Source organism: Pteropus medius, unplaced genomic scaffold (assembly GCF_902729225.1).
Source record: "Pteropus medius unplaced genomic scaffold, Ma_sr-lr_union100, whole genome shotgun sequence".
NCBI lineage: Eukaryota > Metazoa > Chordata > Mammalia > Chiroptera > Pteropodidae > Pteropus > Pteropus medius.
In genome coordinates this window covers 19,325,616-19,335,563 of record NW_024351730.1, presented here as the reverse complement: position 1 = coordinate 19,335,563, position 9,948 = coordinate 19,325,616, and positions in this window count along the sequence as shown.

Sequence of the window (9,948 nt, the reverse complement as noted above, 5' to 3'; positions counted from 1 at the left end):
CGATGTCCCCTTGTCTCTATTGTCTTTGTCCCTCTGAGCCTCTCATTTATTCTCTCGTACCTTCGAATTCTTTCTTATACTTCACCAAGAACCCTCTTCTCTTGAGTTCCCCCTACTCGGGGAATTTACTCTGCCCTACACCACTATTACCTTACAGCAACTCTGCTTCCTCCCTAATTAGTCTCACCATCTACCAATTCAGTCGCCTCTTCTATGCCAGAGGTCCATGCTATAGACCTTATCAGACCAGGCATTAGAGGCCTGGCTCATGAGAAGGGAAGAACAGAAACTAGGATTGCCCAAATACTAGTGGCCCTTCAAGGCCATTTTCAGTCCACGTTCATGGTGGCCCCGCTCCCAATGGAGAAGAACTCATCAAAGTGCATCATTTGCTATCAACCTGGCCACTGGACCAAAGAGTGGCCCAATAAAGATAAGCCTCCAAAATCTGCTTGGTACAAGTGTCAGCAGCTGGGTCAGTGGGCTGCCCTCTAGCCAAAGAGTCAAAGGACCCGTGGATCAGAGCCAGCCACAGGCTTCCAAATGGACTGAAGAGGCCCCCTCCAGTCAGCCTCATTACAAGAATTCTCCACTGGACTGAAGTCAAGGGTATACCTGGATGTAGTAGTAAAGGTCCTCGATATTTCCAGTTGGATCCATCACTCATGAGTCAACTCTTATCTTGAGACACTAGAGGTCCCTGCAGAGGACTCTGCTTCCACCTGTGAACCAATAGAAGACCCAAGGTTCCTCTTAAAGAAGGAAAAACCAGAATGAGTTTTATAATTTTTAGCTTTTCCTTCATCTTTTTTTTTTTTATTCTTACTACGGCTTTTCCTATTCTACCTAATCCTTATTAATTAGCCAAACAGACTGTCTCACTCCTTAGATTTTCTCAGGCCTACTGGCTCTGCCTATCTGCTAGGAGCTAGGGTTGGGTTATCCCACCCCTGACTATTTATGGGCCACTCTTCCAATATATTTGCCTCCTCCTCTTCAACTCTGGCTGGAGGAGTTAAAGCTAACCTAAATCTTCAAAGATATTTTAACTTATACGACAATGACCTAAAACTTCTTATTGTTATTCCAGACTTCTCTCCCTCTACAGCCATATTTTCTTTCCACAGTAACAGAGATTGTCTCTTTCCCTCTTTGTATTCTCAGTAATTCTTCGAGCCCTTTTCTTGGTGAGCTTTCCCTCTCACAATATACACGGACAGTCCTAATCCATGCCCAAAGACTCAGCGATCTGTCACCAGGGAGTTCCTCCCGAAACTGCCAGGCCCAGGGAGTAACCTATAATATGCTTTTCTCAAAGGCAACTCCACCACTTCTAAACCATCTTGTTCAATTTGTTTATTCCGGGGTCTAGGTAATTCTTCTGCAGATGGTCCTTCAAGGAAACTATCACCCACTCCAGTCAAGAGATCCTATAACATACTGCAGTCCCCTAGATGGGCAGCAACAGCCTTTGCCCCCAGTCGACAGAGAGCAAGTATAAGGGACCCAATCCTCCATCTTGGTCCCTTCTCAGCCCGAAATAGCTAGAGTGGTCATTGCCCCAAAACCGCAATGATGTGGGTCCTTAATACCTGGGGGATATGTTAGGTAGTCAGATATGAACAACAGGAGAACAAAGGAATGGAGGCCCAGCCCAGAGACTGCCTAAAGAACACCCCACTGGTAGTTAAAGAATCCCTCCTATATCCCAGGAGACAAAGAATAGGAGGGTCATAAACCTATAGCTGGTTTAATCCGGTCACAGAAACTTGCACAGAAGGTACTATCCTAACCTGCCTAAACCTTAGCCTCATTATACCATCATTACAATACCATGTTTATGCCTGGAAGTTTACGAATCTAATTATAACAGACTGAATTCTGGATAAGCACATGTGCATGAGGCAAAGAGTTAATAACAGCCAAGTGTCAATCAAAATTACCTCGTGTGCCAATCATCTAGGAACACCTTTGTAACCACCCATTATGGCTCAAATGTAATACAGACTTTCCCACTTTGTGCTCTCTTCACTGAGAATCCACTTCTCCATTGGATTGTACTCTATCTCTTTCTCCTCCCAAATTCCACAGGGCTGCAGCCTTCCTTAGTGTGGCCTATCTCTTTCTAAAATAGACTTTTAATAAATCTTACTTTTTCTAAATCTCACTGACCTGTGATTCTTTGCTGCATCAGTGAGGAAGAACCAAGGAAAAATGCTAATTGTACTTCTGTGTCGCTACCTCTGCCCCCGTGTCGCTGGGGCAACACTGAAGTTCGAATAATCCCCAAATGGTAACAAGATAACTAAAGGAAATTCTATGAATGGAATGTGAGAAGCAGGGCGGGGAAGGAGAGTGAAGAAGGAGGGAAGGTCCAGATGCTTCAAGGCTTTGCCACCCACATTAAGTTTTCCTTAAATTCAAGAAAAACTAATGAAGATTTTTTGAAAGGATACTGACAAAACTCAATTTTTAATAATCATTATTGTAATTTTGAAGAACGTACCAAAGTGGAAAAAGATTAGAGGCAGGGAAACTAATCAGAAGAAACTTGCGGTAATCCAACTAAGAGATTATAGTGGCCTGAAGTCATATGGTGGTAGTGAGGATAAAGACAAGGAAACAAATGGTTTAATAAATATTTTTGCATATAACATATTTCAAAAAGAAACGGAGTCAAGGATGACACCCAGATTTCTAAGAAACTGGGTTGAATGAGAAGTGACTTGTGGAGATACAGAACACTGGATAAGCAAGTTTAGGAAGAGGAAGAAAGATGTGAATATAAAGCACAAATGAAAAGATTAGTCTCCTAAAAAGGGAAGAAAAACTTTTCCACTATAACGGAAAGATATGGGCAGATATGTAAGATTTATAGATATGACAAGAGAGAATAAAGTCAGCATCCATCTAAGGATCTTCTGTTGTTTTCTCCAACAGTAGAACTGCAAGTTATCTGTTGAAAACAAGGGCAAGGAATAAGGGAGAATAGAAAGGTAAAGAAGATTTGAAATGATTTTTGTAAACACTTAACTAGACACTGACCAGGGAAACCTATCTGCATTGATGAGAATTATTGAAGAGTCAGCTAAGACCAAGAGTCATAAATTTATAATGGAATTGAAGTTAAAATATAAGACTTACAGCAGTTAAATATATTCATATCATTCTTATCAACCAGGCAAAACATCACTTAAAAGTCTTTTGTGAATATATTGGATAATTTTGAGTTTATCAACCAAAACTTTCAGTTGGTGAGATGACTTATAGGGTTGTATATTAATATGTGTTATATTTATTTGCCTAATTGCTTCTCTGAATGTTAAGGAAAAGTGCAGGAATCGAATGCGTGCGTGCATGCATGCAGGGAGGTAGGAATTACCTTCCAAAGAAGAAAATGGCTCAATATAGTCCAGGGAGACTCATGTGAAGAAATTAGGAGAGAGGCAAAGAATACATACTTATTCCTTTAACAAGATAAAAAGGTATCTATGACCAAGATGCTTCTTACTATGAGAAACTGGTTTTTAAAAAATTACATGTAGAAAGCACAAGAAAATAACTGGATTCAACATAAAAGCCATCTCAGGTTGCAATGAACTTTGTATTTCTTAAACCGTGTTTGAACGAATACTTTAAAAATACAATTGGTTTGGAGAAGCCAAATCACATGTGTGAATCTAAGGAGGGGGTTATTTTAGAAACATTTAGGGCCATTTTCAAACTGTACATGCTCTCCACTTCTCTGCTATTGTGTCCCCTGCATGTAAAGGCATACAAACTGCCTTGAAAATTAGTGCATTTGATTTGATTAAATTTAATTTTCACAACTCTATGAAAATGGTATTTTAACTCCACTCTACATGTAAGAAAACTGAGGCTCTGAGAGATAAATAACTTTTCTAAAACTTGATGGGTAGTTAATAGAAGAGGCATGATTTGATTTTAGGTGTATTCTAGCTCCAAAGAACATACTATTTCCACTACAACATTCCTTCTGAATGGACAAAAGCCTTTGAAACATAATGGGATATACTTATTCTCATACCTCTAACTACCTACACATAATAATCCACAAAGTTAAACTTGGCCACACTTACATAATTCAATTATTACTCAATTTTAAAATGAACAAATATAAAAATGAAAAACATATATTAAATAACATTTTATATCAATTCATCTTTATTTTTCAATCTTTATAATAACTCTGTGAGAGAGGTCATGACATAGCCCTGAACTTGATGACTATAACTACTGCCCTGAACTTGATGACTAAACACACTCTAAAGTCAAAGAAAACACTACTGCCCACGCCCTCTTAGATCATCTGCTTTTTGGTTGTTTTTTCCGGCTCACAATGTTATGACGGATTCACATTTCTTTCAAAGCTAGGTCTATCAACAGACATTTGCATATTTAGAGATATTCTTTTACTGCTCTCTCTCCCGCTCAGCCTAGACAGGCAAAAGAACCAGTCTCAGTAGCTCATACACTGGGTGGTTTAACCTCCATCAAAATGAATTTTCTTTTTTATTTCTCTGAAGCTTATTCCTGTCAGTCCTCCCAGGTCAGTCACCTTCATTTTGTGAATGTACAACTGGAGAAATAAAATCAAGCCAATGACAGAGAGGAAAAGGGTTCTGATAATTTTTGTGTGTCCTTCAATGTTCCTTATTCTTGTAATTGCTGCCCCTTAAGAATGGAAGAAGTCAAGGCCTATCTTGCCACTCTCTGAGGATCTAAAGATTGAGTCAACATCTTTTGGTGTTGATGAGGATGTGGAGAAAAGGGAACTCTTGTTTACTATTGATGGGATTGCAAATTGGTGGAGCCACTATGAAAAATAATATGGAAATAAGAAAGAAATTAAAAATAGAACTATCATATGACCCATCAATTCCACTTCTGGGTATTTATCCAAAGAAAACACTAATTCAAAAAGATATATGCACCTCTAGGTTCACTGCAGCATTATTTACAATAGCCGAGATATGGAAGCAACCTAAGTGTCTATTGATAGATGAATGAATAAAGAAGAGGTAACACACACACACACACACACACACACACACACACGCCAGCACACACTGGAGTATTACTCAGCCATAAAAAAGCATGACATCTTGCCATTTGTGACAACATGGATGGACTTAGAGGGTATTATGCTAAGTGAAATAAGTCAGACAGAAAGACAAATACCACATGTTTTTACTTATATGTGGAATCTAAAGAACAAAATAAACAAACAAAACAAAAACAGACTCATAGATACAGAGGACAAACTGATGATTGCCAGATGAGAGATGGGTTGGGGTGCTGGGTGAAAAAGGTAAAGAGATTAAGAAATACAAATTGTTAGCCATAAAATAGCCATGGGGATGTAAAGTACAGCATAGAGAATATAGTCTATAATATTGTAACAACTGTGTATAGTGCCAGATGGGTACTAGACTAATTGGGGGGATCACTTCATAAATTACATAAATGTCTAACCGCTATGCTGTACACTTGAAACTAATATAATATTAAATGTCAACTGTAATTGGAAAAAAAAGAAAAAATAGTTACGAAGATGTAAAGTAGAGCATAGGGAATATAGTCAATAATATTGTAATAACTATGTGGGATGTCAGATGGGTACTAGACTTATCAGGGTGATCACTTTTTAAGATATATAAATGTCTAATCACTATGTTGTATACCTGAAACTAATATAGTATTAAATATCAACTGTAATTTTAAAATAATTTTTTAAAAAAGTCAACATCTTTTGAACTAGTTTTTGTTAAGAGCAAGTCCTTTGTCTCATAAACCATAATTTCATGCCCCACCTCTCTTTCAATGTTGAACTCATCACAGGCAAGCAGGAAGTTACTTTCAGACTGAATTTTGTTTTCTCCATGCCATTCTCCTGACTTATTCCCAAGTTCTGCTGTGAATAGTAATGGGACACTAGGATCTGCATTAATACTTTCAGTTACTGAACATTCAAATAATACATGTTGACTAAGTGCCTACTCATTAAAAAGGCCTTTGCTGAGTACTCCAGGAAATAAAAAGATGGAGGAGAAAAAGCATGCATAGTTGGAGGAAAGTGCTGTCAATAAAAACCAGAAAACAATACTTCATATCTTTGAAAAAGTTATTAAAAGTAAATTTTTAAAGCCATTAAAATATTTTAATATTTGGCCTAACAAATTATTTTTCCTTTTTATTTATTCCAAGAAAAAATTGAGCATTGGGCTAAAAAAGAAAAACTATGTTTGTGAAGGTGATCATTGAAAAAACCATCAACAATTTTTTAAAAATCTAAATACTTTATATTAGGAGATGGTTTTCATATATTATGATGAACCTATTCAGAGTAATATGATTCACTCTTTAAAATGCATCCATTAAAAGTTAACAATAAATCTAGATGTCATATTTGCAAGTTTTCTGTAAGTTTGACATATCAAAATAAAAAGTTATAATATACTTTTTTTACAGCTACTAGATACATATATAGGTACTAGAAATAATATATGCAGTTATTAGAAATAAAAAATTAATAACAAGGATATGGTTATAAAATAACATTAAATATAAAAAGCATAATACAAAGTTATACATTACAACTATATGAAAAAGACCTGTACATGTGAAAAGTACTTAAAGATAAACATGTGAAATAAAAATAGTTTGTTTAGTTAACTTTGTTCAAAAGTTTTAAAAATAATGTTCTATTCTCTTTACTAAAAATATGAATGTCAGAATATCAGGCATGCAATATAGAATCTGATGAAACTATCTATATAAGGGAAAGGTAGAGAGGAGCCCATTCATTGCTGTCCATATTGTCTGGTTCGTATATTATATAGAAAAAATGTATAAGTGAACACTTCTCAAATCACAGTCTGGAGTGAATTTATTAATTATTAGCTACCAGTGATTTATAAGATAAAGTTATAGACATTTAGAGTTGAAAACATTTTCTAAGGCCACCTAATTCAGCTTCTCGTTTTCTCAGTAGATAAATAAGACTCAGAAAAATAAGTGTTTTTTCCCCTAGGTTATCCAATTAGTTGGTGAAAAAGCTGAGACTAAAATTCAAGTTTTAATACCAATCAAATTCTGTTACACATTCCAATTCCTTAGCATTCATTATTTTTTACAAAGTAAATACAGCATAACCTTCCAAATTTATTTTCTACTTCTTTCCAACACATTAGACAGAAATCTTTTTTCTTCTCACTTCCACGTTATTTTAGCCTCTTTGATTTTTGGTCTCTCCTGCTGCAAACACCGCCAACACTCCGTCCTTACCCTAACCCCAAGCATACCCCTACTACACTCTAGTGTGCACTCATCTACTAGTAGTTTTATATTCATTGAATACTTTTTTCAAAACACATACTTGAAAAAAGACAAAATGAATTTTAGTTCCAACTATTCTGCTTTCTTACACTACAACTTTTTATACTTACTCAATTACTTCTGAGTCTCTCATATGCTATTGAGAAAAACAATATTTTATCACACACACAAAAAAAGGGAGAATTCAAAGGTAATACTACCCTTTAATGTATGGAAAGTATTTTCTGGTATTCCTTGGCTTGCTGTGGCAAAGAATGAGGTGTGTGACAATATAACATAGGCAAGTGTGTCATATCTTCTTTAAATTAAAAATAATGACCCTATAGCCCGTGGAATATTTTGCAAGCTTTCACAAAATACCTGTCACCTGTTACCGTGTTTACTCATAATTAACCAGAATGAAGTGAAATTCCCTGTCTGGTTCTAATTCTGTTCCACAAGTCATACTATTGGTTCAAGTTGATTCCTTCAGACTTGTTTAACAAGTTAGATATTAATTACATGGGATTTCCTCCTTTGTCTTGAGACTCCTTCATAGATCACACATAATATCCGAGAGTCATTCGTTTGAGTGGAAATCTCAGAGCAGCAGGGACAAAAAGGACCTCTTCGTTATTCAGGATTAAAATGTATAGGTAAGTCCTGTTTTTGTCTCTATAAGTTTTAAAAGTTTTATTACATCTTAGAGCATGTGAAAAATATACAGAAGTTTAAGAAATATTCTAGTTACTGTTCTAGCAACTTGATTGAAACTCTTGGATATTTTTAAATAATATGCTAAAGTGCTTGGCTGCTTGACTGAATTTTTTTGCATGATGAAAAAACCTAAAGAGATGACATAGCTTTGACAATGTATCTTTAAATGAGGAAGTGTTTTTGTATTCTCATATTTAATTTTTCAAAAAGTAATATGTGGACTTTAAAAACGAAATTATTAAAAAACTGTATTCTGTTTTAAAATTTTTGTAAGAATTCTATATTTTTACTCCTGTCACAGTATCATTATTAGCTATTAAATATTCAATGATCTTAAAGTTCTCTTTAAGAAAGTAGAGGCATGATTTGTCTACTTTTTGTATACTTATTGTACCATTCTTCTCTTTTTTGGTATCATTATTTTCAAGTAGATTCTTGTTAATACTTAAGAAAAAAGAGTATTTGTCAAGTTTTGTTCTAAGTTAACAAATAATTATTTTCATACACTTTCACATAAAAAACAAGTTGTATCATAGAGTCAGATAGTACAATCTCATGAGAATACATATTGTTCATTTTGTTTTTCCAAATAAAAGGCAGAATTTTCAGTGGGAAGAGGACAGCATATTCAAATGGTCTGGGGAGTTAAAGAAAAATAGACAAATTTTTGTTCTGACAATCTTACTTCTAAGCAAGGACATCTGCCTAAGTTTAATATTGCAAGAAATGAATAAAAACATACAGTTTCCTTCTCTGCTGGAATATTCCCATCAGCATAAAGACATGCCATACTATCTCCATTTTTTTAAAATCTCAAACTCCACTCTTTTCCAATTCTTCCATATGATCTGAGGGAACAGAGTATCCAAATAGGGTAGAGGAAGGAAAATGAAAATGTATAATTATTTTTTAGGTAATTTGAGGTCATTTTTAAAGTAATTTTAGGTAAATCTCCAGGTAATTCTGAGATACCTTTGTTTGAGAATGGACTTTCTTTGACAGTTTGGTTACTTTTATATGTAAATTAAACTCCCACACTGCTTCCAGGTTATCCTCTCCTAAAGTTTGCAAAGATGTTGTGTTCCTTTTTTTACCACTTGTTCTTCCTTTTTCCAAAAAAAGGAAATTCTGCTTCAGGGCCCAAGTACCTGGGCAGCTGTGTTATCCTGATATACTCACCATTCATTTCAAATCCTTGGATATTCCAGATGTTCTCAGGTCCACTAAGGGAGTATCTATGTCCACCAAAAAAAAAAAAAAAAAAAAAAAAGTATAAGATGATGTTTGGAAAATAGGGTGAAGATTTATAAGCTGGAATTCGGAATGTGGTTTAAGGAAAGACTAAAGGTAAATGGGCATATCTTAGCTCAGGAACAGACAATTCTTAGCAGGACTCCTCCCACCATAACAAATCTTATTTCTATTTTCTTCCCTTTTGTCTGTGCTCATGATATGATTGACCACAGGACATACCTAAGCCAATCAATCAGGTACCCAGCTTCCTAACAGCCCAAAACAACATGAGACAAGAGTTGCGGGGAAGGGGAGAGAGAAAAAGCCATACTTATCAAAAATATATTTCAAACTCTGCTTGTTGTTTTAATTCTGGTTTATGAATTGCTATTTTAACTTTTAAAAATCATGCTTATATTGTAAATCATTGGGCAAAGGATATATGTCAGAAATTAGGCAAGTGCATTTAAATAGGATATTTAAAGTACAAGTTTTTGCCCATCAAAACCTTAGGCTACATAGTAAAACAGTTGCCACATTTGGCCAGAATGTTTTACTAATGGTGGTACAAGCTGGGGGAGTAGCTACAGCAATAATATATAGGAGGGTCAGCTGCCATCAGTCACGTAGGATAATATATTTTCTAGCAAATTCTCTCAT